At 39.0% G+C, this 12,855-nt stretch overlaps 1 long non-coding RNA gene across 1 annotated transcript in view; it reads right to left on the bottom strand.

Annotated features, from left to right (window-relative positions):
• The window catches only part of LOC141420726 (uncharacterized), a 37,152-nt gene extending 25,413 nt beyond the window's left edge, over positions 1-11,739 (bottom strand). Inside the window, exon 1 of the long non-coding RNA XR_012445281.1 lies at positions 11,423-11,739. This is a non-coding gene — a long non-coding RNA (uncharacterized lncRNA). The remainder of the gene's footprint in view (positions 1-11,422) is intronic.
• Between the last annotated feature and the right edge of the window lie 1,116 nt (positions 11,740-12,855).

Genomic DNA, 12,855 nt, shown 5'->3' with positions numbered 1-12,855 from the left:
TAATTATATCTAGGCAAGTCGGGTTTTTTAATTTTTAATTTTATTTTTGAGTTATCATACATTCATGGTGATAATTCCACACATGTGTACAGAGAACCTTGAATGATCCTTAAATCTATAGGAGAAGAGGAGGGAAATAACATCCTTTTGTTCTTCCTCCACTTTCCAGAAATTATGTTCTACCTGTTACTTATGATTTCTAAATGAACAGCAACAAAAGTGACTCCATAAAATCCGTAAAACATACAATGCTTAGTGCCTGTCAGAGACACCATTGATATGTGAATATATTACCATTCAATGAAGTTTCAACTGACAGCTCCTGAGTTGACCAAGATAAATAGCCAACATCATCTTAATCTTCAAAAGGTGCTTGTTCCTACTGTCATGAAAAATTTCTTCTCTCATGTGATGGAGTTTACCCTGTAAATTAAATCTCTCAAGTAATGGAAGAAATAACCCATGACACTGGTGAGGGAAATTAAATTAGAGTCACTAATAGCAGGTCAGCACAGTCTGAGCAGAGGTAATGGAAGTGACCACATGAATGATAAGCAGGTCTTCTTGAGGCTGTGACAAGTGTCTCCTAGAGACTGTGACAAGCATTCATCTAGGTGGCAAGCAATTCACAGTCAAGACACTAACATGTTTATAGTGCAGCCCGACCCCCATCTTTGCCAGAGTATGTCAACCTTTCTGAGGAGGATGTTCTAATTCCCCTGTGAAGGCCATTAGGAAGAGTTAAAAATGAAGCTCTCTGTTTTCGAGGTAAATCAATTTCTCATTGCTTAGAAACCTTTCTGGTCAGAGCAGATGACCTTTAGAAACAATAAGAAACACAGAACTATGCTTAAATACCTTTATTTTCCAAAGCATTAGAAGGAAACAAAGCAAAATTGCTCTACAGTGCAACAGTCAGAGAGTGGCTAAAACAAATGGAGTTATTTTGGCCTTGTTGTTCAAGCAGTAATGCCAGTGACAAAATAAACTATTATGTGAAAAAGGTAAAATGGTAACTTGCACTTTGTAGGTAGCCTTTCTGGACCTCAGCTGTGATTTATTTCCTAATGCCCAATCAGGATCACTGAACTTTTGATATAAACATAACAACCAAGTAAATAGCACAGCTGCTGGAAATAGGGACAAGAGAAGAAAAATGATGGGATGAAAGAGAAGAGCTTTAAGAGTGATTTCTGAAAATCCAATGATGGTCTGGTGACTGCAACTTAATCTAGTCTAGTAATATAATTTTGCTATGACCTCAGATTATATATGGTAAGATCATGATAAATGACCGCTTTTAAACAAAAGAATGTCTGGATTGCCTGAAATATTGTTTGGGGTATTAACAGATGAAAGATACAATTAAATTATTAAATATCTGAGATGGTAATATTATATTTGTTATCATATAATACTTTTCTTAAATTAAATGTTCCCTAAAGTCACTGATTTGCAGAAGGAAATGATCATTGCATGCTCACCACTCATTCTGTTTGCTTTAGATATTAAGTGTGCATTCTAAACTATACTATTCAGGGTTTTATTATTTGCATTAAGATAGGAAATGAAGAAGCAACAAGAATTAAAAAGTTGCTTATCATAAATTTATATTCTATTTTTAAAGCAGGTTTACACTTTTGACCACCTTGGAGAAAGTGGTAGTGAGCTGAAACGGACAGACTTCCCAGAGAAAATGATGGACCAAAAAGCTCAATTCTAGCTCCCAGCCTTGCCCTGTGGGCAGAAGGGGCTGGCAACTACTCACATACCAACTCTTCGCAGGACAGCTTCGGAGAACCCACCTGTACCAGACAGCCCATCGCACGAGGAAAGCTAAGGGCTCAAACACCCTGAGCCCATCCCCACCCTCCCAAAAGCTGTCCAATAGGCAGGGGCAATATCCATTGGCACACAGCCCAACATAACAACCTTAAGAAAGGTCAGAGACACAGAGAAAGCCCCTATCAAAAGTGTCAGCACCTGAATTTCAAATCAGAGCCCCAAAGACTCATTGAACTGATATTTTATTTAATATCTTTATTCATTTTTTTATCATTTTTCATTTTTTCAATTTATTGTTACCTTTATCCCTGTTCCATTCTGTCCAAATGTCAATTTCTTATCCCTCTCTTGTTCTGCTTTCCTTTCTCTCCCCCCAATTTTTTCTTCTCTTTTCTTCTTTCTTTCTTCTCCTTTCCTTCTTTTCCTCCCCTTTCCTTTTCCCCCATTGTCTCTACCTCCTCCACACTCTCCACTCACTGAATAGTCTATTATACCAACTTTACAAGTTACGTCCATCCTTCCAATCCCACCAAAACACCTGACAATAGCACCCTCTCCCACAACTACTGAACTACACCTTTATACACATTAGGGCCTTATTACCCTATAGCCCCACACCTCACACCTCTTCTCCCCATTGCCCATTCCCTCTCCCTGCCCCCTCTTAGCACCATCCTTTTAATTACTTAAGTATTTTTATCCAAATAACTGTTATCTCCCCAATACCTACTATTTATAGATAATATAGTCAAGGAGGTTTTTTATATATTATGTAAATAACTGGTTTAGCATTGGATTTGTGAGTTTGTTATTACTAATTTATAACTCCAGGTCAGGGAACAGAAATATTACAACAACCTAGCTAACAATTAAGCTAGTCAAAGCATAGAAATTAAGTCAAGGGAAAGATAACAGGTGACTAAAGTCCCCAACTAACTAATCAATAACACAAGCAAAGCACAAAATAGAAATATGGGGAGAAAAACTAGGCAGGAAAATACAACTCTTAACAATAACTTAATAGAGGATTTGGTGGAAAGTGAAGGGGATTAATTCCCAGTTTCTGATCTCAGATGAATTATAAGAATGTTCAATGAGCTTAAAGAGAGCACACAAAAACAACTCAATCGATACTAAGAGATCATAGATAAAAAACTCAAGAAGAGAAGACAAATCAGTATTTTAAAATATTATATAAGCTTCCCATTTGTTTTATTACTTGTTTATTTCTGTGTTGAAATATAATGAATTAGCATGGTATTCATGCAAGTTACATAGCCTACCCCTAATACATACATACATCTATGTAATGTATCATTAAAAATATTTTCACTACAAAACCTTATAAATATGTCACATGAAGCAGCAATCTATCAATCTGTCAGTTCCTTTTGTCAGTTAATCATTTAATTTTTATCTTTTCTAACTGAATTGAAATACACTGTATTAGTCAGTGTTTGCCAGAGAAACAAAACCAATATGATCGATACTAGAGAGAGAGAGAGAGAAAGAATTATTATGAAAGATTGGTTCACATGATTTTGGATGCCAAGAAGTCCCACAATCTATTATCTGAAAGATGGAGACCCAAGAAAGTCAGTAGTATGTAATTCTATCTGAAGGCTAGAGACCCATAGAAGTCAATGGTGTAAGTCCCAAGCCAAGTATAACAGCCCAAGAATCAGGTGCACCAATGTCCAAGAGCAGAAGAAGATGGATGTCCCAGCTCCAGGAAGAGTAAATTTGCCTTTAATTTGCCTTTTTGACTATTCAGACCCTCAGTGTAGCTAACTGACATTCACACTGATGAGGGTGGTCCTCACTAAGTCTACTGATTCCAGTGCTAATGTTTTCTGAAAACACCCTAAAAGACTCACTCAAAAATATTGTCTCACTAACTATATGGACTTTCCAAGACCAGTCAAATTGATCCAATGATCATCACACACACTAGTTTGCTGTCAAATAACAAAATAATGCATTTTATAAATGTAGTCTTAGCTTGACACAGACAATATTCAGTTTGCTTGAGTATGTAGCCTTCACTCTTCTATGAACATTAATGTTCTATGAACATTTTTATATAGTAACTATTATGTTCCCAATGCACAAGATAAGGTAAGAGCTTGATTTCACAAATCTCACAGATGAGACAGACAATTTAAAATAAACAATGAAATGTAAGGAATTAGTAAATGTCCTATAAATAATCAGACTAATGTTATTGAGGCCACCTTAGGTTGAGGTCAGGGAAGTTCTATCTAAAGATACAGATAGGTGATAGATAATAGATAGATAGATAGATAGATAGATTGCTAAAAATAAAAACAACAAAATCAGGAGAAAGAAAATTTCAGGAAGACAGCAGGCCAGAGTCTAGAGCAGTGGGAAAGGAGTTGTTAAGGATGACATCAAGAAAGACAGAGATCAGTTCCTGTGGTGCTTTGTCAGGAAAGGAGGAGTTTGAGTTTATTCTAAGTAGAAGTAATTTATATAATCTAATATATGTTTTTAAAAGATCGCTGTATTGACTCTGAGGAGGATAAACTATCAGGAAAAAGAAACACAATCAGAGATTGAGTATTTCAGGATGGGGTAATAATGTAGTGGTGGAAGTAGAATGGATTTATTTTTACAGGTAGAATCAACTTTACATGTTAAAGATTTGAGTATGGAAAGTCGGCGAAAAAAGTAAATATAGACTCCTCATTGATTTTTTTTTTTTTTTACTTAAACACCTAGTTAGATCATAACAAAATACCTGAGACAGGCTACTTATGAAAAAAGCAGTTTCATTTCACTCACATTTATGGAAACTTAACTCCAAATAGCATACTTGCAGGCTCGATGGTGAGGGCACCCTTGGCTGTGTCATCAATAGCAGGAGCATATTTGGAGCAAGCACTCACATCTTGAGCCAGGAAGCAGAGAGTAACTCTCTCTCCAGAACAAAAAGGATTCTACCAGAACTATCTCATGCCCAAAGATCTAAGGACCTTCTACTAGTCCCCATATCTTAAAGATTTCTCACCTCCCAACACTGCCACCTTGGGAATTATATCTTTTACATATATAAGCCTTTGGGGGAAGGGGTGGATACATTTAAAACATAACTAAACAAACAGCAGTAGGGAATGTTACGATTTGTTGAGATGGAAAAATGAGAGGGACAAGATTGAGTTAAGAGAGGAAATTAAGAGTTTCTGCTTTGGCAAAAGTCAAGCTTGTTTTGCCTATTAGACATCCAATCAAAAGTAGAGAGTTAGATACCTGATTCTGGAATTATAGAAGATTAGGATGTTAATATTGGAGTAAGTCATCAGCACAAGGATGGTAAATTTGTAGGTCAGTATGATATTACCTGGAAAGAATGTATAATTCAAAAAACTAAATAAGAAAAGGAAAGAAAAAAATAAAAAACTTAAAGACCAAGCCTTGACGCACTCTAAACACAGTCATCAGGGAGGAATGTCAGCCAAGGAATCAGAGGAGCATCCAGTAAAGTGAAAGAGAAAAACAGAATGTGAGGGAAGAAAGAGCTTCTAGAAAGGGGCAGTTAACTCTGTTGAGTGCTGTGAAGTCAAGAAACATGAGGACAGAGAAACTGGCCACTGAATTTGGAGAATATCAGACTGAATAGAGTAATGACTAGAATTAATTACAGAAACAGTGACTATAAATAACCCTTTCAACAAGTTTCGCTGTGAAGATAAGCAGAAAATGGGGCAGCAACTATAGAAGGAAAAAGTTTGTCTATTTTAACACATGCGATGATGATGTTACCTGGTGATCATGAGGGCTTCCTTGGGCTTGACTAAATTTCAGTTGGCTTCTTCCTGTTACCTCTTGACCTCTCTTTTCTCAGAGCACTTATTTTGGAATAGTGAATGTAACTGTAAATTCTTTCTCTGCCCTTTGAGATGTAAATCTTTCCAAAGGCTTCTTACCATTTTCACTCCAGAAAAGTCTTTTTCAATGACCCTGAAGCCTTCTCTTTGGAATATAATCATCAAGAAAAGTGTCCCCCCTCTCCTCTCAGTCTCTCATTTCCCACAGGGGTTTGGATGGGTAGGAATACCATCAGCAATGTCCCTTGCTCCAAGTTGCAAAATTTGTCTTAAAGGTAGGTGAAGTTTATTAGCAAACACAGGTAGCTTATTCCCTGCCCTTAAGGTCCTCCAGTGCTAGTGTTGTGGCAATATAGTCAGAGGAGAAACCAAGCAACACTCGGAGGAGTGGAGAACTCAGATTTTAATTTTACGCTAGCACGCCCAGACGTGTACCTGTGTCCGAGCCCCAAACAAAGGACTCACAGGATATTTAAAAGGCAGTGCAGGGTAACAGGTTACAAGGAATGTGCTCTCCCATAAAGTAAGGCTAGTAGTGGGTTAGAGACCTAAGGTTTAGATAAGAACAGCAGGGGAGGCCTGCTTTGGAAAGTTTATTTACAAGTGGAGACAAAGGAAGGCAGGAATGGATGCTTATCTCTGCATGGTGCCTTTCATCTTGGTCCCAAACTTTTGCATGGCTCTAATGGGCAATTCCTCACAGCTCCCTCCAAGGTTACAGCTTTTAATTGACAGTTTACCATGTTTTACAACCCTGTTTCAAGGCTATCTTCCTCTTCATTCCCCCCTTTTGATGCTTTTTCCACTTGTGGACAAGCATCAACACTAGACTTTAGAAATCTTATAAGGTTTTTTTTTGTCCCAAAGACCTATATTGTGTTACCAGGAGCTGTAACTTTATCACCTCCATTTGCAAGCTAATGAAGTTAGTTATGGCATTAAGAAGGCACATACAAACACAAGTGTCAATAGAAGCATAAGGAGTGGGCCAGACAATGGAATCAGCTGTATCTCTGCCTATTTCTATCTGCTTTACATAAAGCAACACTCTGTGTTTAAGAAAAGTCAAAGCCCTCCTTTTTGGCAGTGAGTAAATCCAACCCACTCTCGTTTTGGAGGACCACTGATGCTAGAGAGTTTAGCTGGTCCTGCATGGTCACTATAGACCTAGCCACTTGTTCTATGTCATTTGTTAGGTCCACAGATAATTGATTATAGTAGGCGACTGATGAGGCAGTCCCTCGTATGCCTGTTCCTTTCCCAGTCATTATCCCCAGTCCGATTAATAAAGGTACAAATTGGATAGCTCTCTTCGACCGCATATGAGCCATTAAAGGTGGGGGTGTCTGATTGTTAGGCACTATGTTTATCTGGGGTGAGGAATGTTAATGTGCAAATGCCCTTCCAGTCAGCTGGCAGGTACTGGTAATCAAGGTCCCTCAGACAAGGAAGAATCCCAGGCTGGTGCACCATAGCCTGTCAACTGTACATCTAATGGCGGTAGCTGTACAGCTGAGATTCCAAGTTAAGGTTTCCTGTCCTAGAAGGAAGCCTTAACGGGGGTCATGGTGGTGGCAGATCAATGTCTTTTACTGGCCCAGGTCCACCTAGGTAATCACCTCTGGGTGGCCTCTTTAGATCTGCGGCTCTCCCTTTAGTAAACTGATATTGGAGTGGGGTGGAAGGGTAGGGTGACCCAAGGAGGTTTATTTCCTCCACTGTTTTATGACTTTAAGGGGTCCCTGTCTCTCTCCCAGCAACCCATATGCCCTATAATGTCTTTGTTTTTGCAACCCAGTTAGGCTATCAGCTTTTTTTATAGTAAATCGTCCCTCTCCTGGTGCATTCAGAGATTGATATGTTGTACACGAGTGACAGATACTGATAAAAGGTGAAGGCATACCTCAGTTTTCCCTGGAAGGAAAGCATCCTTATGCAGGCTGAGCAGTCATCCCAGCTTCCCAATTGGACAACCTCAAAATGTAGCAGTGTCAGAAGGCAATAACACATCAGAGACCTCATGCCTGAGACTGGAGTCTGGGCTACAGACCACACCAAACAGCAGTAAGGCTTCCTACTATGAGGAGATAACAGAAGGCCAGCAGTAATCTCTGGCTTACATTTCAATCTTGGGGAGCAGTGACAGCCAGTCCTCGTGTAAACAGATTGCACAATGCTAATCAGCAGGATAAGGTATGGGTGACAGAGAAGAGGATACATCTGTGTCCTGGTGAATGAATCCTCAGGCTTCTGCCGTGCGTTGACCAACCAGCTTCCGGGATGTGGCTGGGGCAGGGCTGGAGATCTCTCCCGTGATGGCATGCTGTTGTGAAGTACTCTGGAACCTTAATCTGAGGGGTATTAGTTGAATCATGGAGAGCCTGTCAGATGTTGGGCTCTGCAGGGGCGGCTGTCCTTTTATCCAGGAGTGATGAGTCCCAGGAGTGACTCCTGTAACTTCAACAGTCCTAAGAGCTGCCAACATTACTAGATGGGGACCCGTACAACTGGATTGGAGTAGTTTCTTTTTAATTTTTTTTTTATGTATCATATCTCTCCTTTTATTTTTTTTAACTGAGTAGAATTACCTTGGCAACAATATACTGTCAGTATATATGTCCAAGAAAACTTTTTTTAAAGTTAAAAACATCATCTTTAAGTATTAAAGGACATGTTTAGGTCCAGTAAAAATAGTTATTTTGTCTCTATTTAAGTAGAACACCCTGTCTAAAAATGTGAGTTTGTGTCTGGAGAAGCTTTAATGTCAGATAGCCACACATGCATAAGAACCATTTCTTTAATCCTCTTGGCCTTGGTTATCTTTGAGAGGTCTGGCACCAATGACTCCATTGGAACTTTGATGGCATTCCCCCCTTTGTCTCCAAATTGTTAGTCTCCGAACAGTCTCTTCTGAAGATCTGTCTTCCATCCAAGTACTAACCAGGCCTGACTCTGTTTAGCTTCCAAGATCAGACAAGATCGGGTGCATTCAGGGTGGTATGGCTGCAGACTGAAGATCTTTCTTGATTGGCTGCTTTTTCCTGGATTCTGTTTGTTTGGTTTCAGTCCCACGTTGGGAGGGAATAATGAGCAGATCAGGTGGGAATCAGTGCCAACAAGACCCTTTTGGCCAAATTTAAGCAACAAAGAGGCTTAGAAGGAATGGCTCTTAGGCAGTGCACTTTTAGACAAGGACAATACAAAACAAATTCTAACAAAAGCAGATGTCTAAGTAGTTAGCTTGGTTGACACATAGGCACTCATTAGTCATTTTTATGGACTTGATTATAAATGTCCCAGGAGGATCAGAACTGAAATGACAAAAACTTAAAAGAACCATGGTTAAAATTTTGATGGACAATTTAGCAACCAACAGAACAGTACATCAGTACCACTAGCTTTTTGTTACCATGTTTATCTAAATTTTGTATTGTAGAAGACTTGATATACTTGAAAATACAAATATACTTAATACACAGGAACCAGCAACAGCATCACAACTCTATAGAGGTTAATACACATATTAATTTAGTTGTTGCTCTTGAAGTAAAACTTTAGATTTTTATCAGTTGTAGGGGGAAAGAACAGTTTTAGCAAACCCAAACAGCCCAGTCACAAACTAGCCTAGGGTACAAACTGTATTAGAATCATCCAAGACAACAGTTGTTTAACCATGAGGTCATCTAGAAAGTTTTACATAACTGTTAGAAAATAAGAGGCATGGAATAGGCACAGAGACAGCTGAAACACTGGTGCAGGGTTTATTATTTAGGCAGGAACCTTGTGGAGGGGGACCCCAGCAAGAAAGCAAGAGCCCATTGCCATATACAGGCTTGGGCTAGACATAGGGGGCTAGTGGAAAAATACCAGGAAAGTCACTGTCTGCCCAGCTGTCCCTGGCATATATCCAGGATGACAAAGGTGAGCCAGCTGCAAGGGGGAGGGTCTAGTCCTAACATGGCTGTCCTCATTGTTAACCCCAACATAAACCAACTCTTAAATGAACATGACTCAGTTACCTTAGTAGTTAAAACCCTGACAAAAATCACCAGAGAACACAGGTATTATGCCTTATGGGGACTAAGTGTGAAGTTAGGAAACATAGTGGCCAAGAACCATGGCTCAGATGTTGATAAGAAATCATATCCCAGATTGTTGACATTAACAGATGGCTCTTGACATATAGCAGAATCCCATCAACCTGCAGTCAATGGAACCCCCTCTAAAATAACAGCCCCAATCTGGTCATCTCAGGGAAAAATTTCCTCTGCCTTCCATGTGGAAGGAGTAGGACTAACATCTCCACTCTGTTATGTCTAATAAAAACTGGAGATCTTGACTTCCAGTGTAGTGCTCCTTTTGGAGTTTTTATTTATTTATTTATTTTTATCCTATCTGGAAGGTGCACTTTGGCTTTACATAAGTAAATCTGTCTTAACCCTCATATCAGTGCAGCAGTACTCCCTGTGTTCAGCTGCCTCTTGTCTCTCTGTGTTTTAATAAACTCTTGTTATCTTGACAAATTTATGGATTAACCTGGAGTATCAAAAATTTTTGAGTTATCTTGACAAAACAAAACAATTATAAAACAATTTTTGTAAATGTTATCTAGACCAATATTATATTTTTAAGGTAGCCTTGTTGTTATGAGCTTAGAGAATTAAATTTTAGTTTAACATCAGTACATTAAACTTTGAAGTTATAAAACCTTTAATGTAACTGGATTTTAGTTAACTTTAACCAGTTATATACCATCTATAAGCTGTATCATTTTATGACAATTTACTCTGTATCTTTGTGACAATTTATTTTGTATCCTCTGAGGAGCTGGTCTTTATCCTCTTTTTTATCTAAAAGTATTTTTTTAACACTTTATTTATTTTGAAAAAACCATATCCTTAATACCTTTTCTATATTTTGTTACTTGTTGAAAATAACTCATAAAATCTTTTAACTTAGAGCCTTATATTTGCATGAAAAAAAACAAGAGAGAAAGCAACCCTGAAATTATTTTTTTGTATAAAAGCAATTTATAGAAAACTCATTTATTAATAGACCCATATATTATAAGAGAGAATTAAATCCCAGATTTTATTTATGACAGAATGAAACAGGCTAAGGTCATTTCAACTACCTAAATTCCAAGACTTTGTTGCAGACTGTAGCCTCTGTTTTTTTTCCTTCCTAGCTAAGCCAGAGTGTTAACCCCTGAATGTCTACATCTTAGTGAGGCCTGACTGAAATAGGTTTGAAAGCTTGTTTTTTTTGTTGTTGTTGTTGTTGTTTAAGGTAGCAGTAGAACAGAGTAATAACTTTTATGTTTACTCTATAATAAGAATCGTCCTTAAGGTGTTTACATATTTAAATGTAAAAGTCTAAGCAGTTTATAACAAAGATCTTTAAAACAAATATCCTGGTTTTTTTCCTTGAATATCATATTAATCTTATAGTATCAATTTAAGAACCATTTTTAAGATGTTTACATGCACACACAAAAAGTTTTATAAATTAAGCATGCCAGAAAAACTGTCAATTTAAGTGCACATAAAATGAGCTGGAATTCCAGGAGCAGATTAAATTTTGCCCATGCTTTAAACAAATTCACACACACACACACACACACACACACACATTCACACCAAAGTTATAACACCTTCCTTCCCCCTCTCTGGGAGAAGTGCCTGACCTGTGGAACTCCTCTCGGAGGTTCCCTGGAGTGGATCAAGCTCCCCTTCTGTCCAGTGGGACGGGACCTGACTTAGGACTGATTTCCCGGGGGTGGTGCTTACCAAGTCTGGAGGAGACTGCCAGATGAGTTGATCCACTTCTACTTGGAGTTCAAACTGGGTCAAGACTGCTCAGAGAGTTGGGGCACCCGGGCGAAGGAGGACCCGGAATACCATCGGGTGGCATGCCACCTCGTTCAGTCCCATGTCCCTCCCTACTCCAATGCAGCCCAGCTGCCAGCTGGTGGCACAAGGGGCCAGTCGGTTGGAATCTCGCTGGGGCCTCCATTTGTTGTGGCAATATAGTCAGAGGAGAAACCAAGCAACACTCGGAGGAGTGGAGAACTCAGATTTCAATTTTACGCTAGCACGCCCAGATGTGTACCTGTGTCTGAGCCCCGAACAAAGGACACACAGGATATTTAAAAGGCAGTGGAGGGTATCAGGTTACAAGGAATGTGCTCTCCCATATAGTAAGGCTAGTAGTGGGTTAGAGACCTAAGGTTTAGATAAGAACAGCAGGGGAGGCCTGCTTTGGAAAGTTTATTTACAAGTGGAGACAAAGGAAGGCAGGAATGGGTGCTTATCTCTGCATGGTGCCTTTCATCTTGGTTCCAAACTTTTGCATGGCTCTAATGGGCAATTCCTCACAGCTCCCTCCAAGGTTACAGCTTTTAATTGACAGTTTACCATGTTTTACAATCCTGTTTCAAGGCTATCTTCCTCTTCACTAGCATACCCTAATCTTTAAAATCCCTACAACTTGTAGGCACACCATAGTTAATAACAATGTAAATTTCAAAATAGAAGTGGGGATTTCAAATGGTCTTGCCACAAAGAAATAACTGTTTGAGGTGATGGATATGTTCATTACTCTGATTTGATCATTATATAATATACACATGTGTCCAAACACCACATTGCACTCCATAAACACATACAAGTATTATGTGTCTATTTATTAACAACAAAAGACTCAACTGTCCTTTGTTTTGTGGAGCAGAGGTCTGGCCTTTCTTGCCATTGCACAACCTTGAATAAAGTGTTCTTGTCTTTTCAACTTTGTCCAATAAAGTTTTTACTTTGATGCTGACTGGCCCTCCAGACTCATTCATTTCCTCCACTTATTCAATGTGCTGTTTTACCTTCTCCCTTCCTTGGGATATGCCAGTGGGAAACACAGGCAGGAGAGCCCAGAAAAAAGGAGGAGAGAAGGACTTTTATCTGCACACCTCAGTCCCTCCCCATGAGGTCACAGAAATTTAGCTGTGCCTCTTCTACCACTAGAGGTCAGGAATCCTTTAAGGATACTTTGCCCACATAGCTCCCTCTGTCTTTAGGAGGTAATCACTCATTACTCCTACTATTCAGGCCTAGAAGGTTAAAAAATAATAGTAATAGAGTATGGAGGTCAGGGAGCCTCATATCCCTGGCACCACACTGCCTCTCATGGAAATTCTACTACACCCTATCCACCTCTACGTAAGCAATACTTT

The sequence above is a fragment of the Castor canadensis genome, chromosome 1 (genome assembly GCF_047511655.1).
Source record: "Castor canadensis chromosome 1, mCasCan1.hap1v2, whole genome shotgun sequence".
Taxonomy (NCBI): Eukaryota; Metazoa; Chordata; class Mammalia; order Rodentia; family Castoridae; genus Castor; species Castor canadensis.
Note: the sequence above shows the minus strand (reverse complement) of the source record. Positions and strands in the feature narration are given on the sequence as shown.